The sequence below is a fragment of the Vombatus ursinus genome, unplaced genomic scaffold (genome assembly GCF_900497805.2).
Source record: "Vombatus ursinus unplaced genomic scaffold, bare-nosed wombat genome assembly UNPS02014799.1, whole genome shotgun sequence".
In the NCBI taxonomy this organism is placed as follows: domain Eukaryota; kingdom Metazoa; phylum Chordata; class Mammalia; order Diprotodontia; family Vombatidae; genus Vombatus; species Vombatus ursinus.
This window is the reverse complement of record NW_020954577.1, coordinates 21,881,239-21,881,516: the sequence shown is the minus strand read 5'-3', so window position 1 is coordinate 21,881,516 and position 278 is coordinate 21,881,239.

Genomic DNA, 278 nt, shown 5'->3' with positions numbered 1-278 from the left:
ATATACACACTCACATACACCACACACATGCACACCACACATATATACACATACTCACATATACCACACACACCACACACACACACTCACATGCATCATACACACACTACACACAACACATACTCCGCGTGCACATGCACAATACACACCATACACCACACATATGTGTACAGTACACTCACACATGTGTGTGCATGCACAACAGATATACACCACATAAATACATGCATACACAGCATACACACTCACATATACCACACACATACACACACCATACA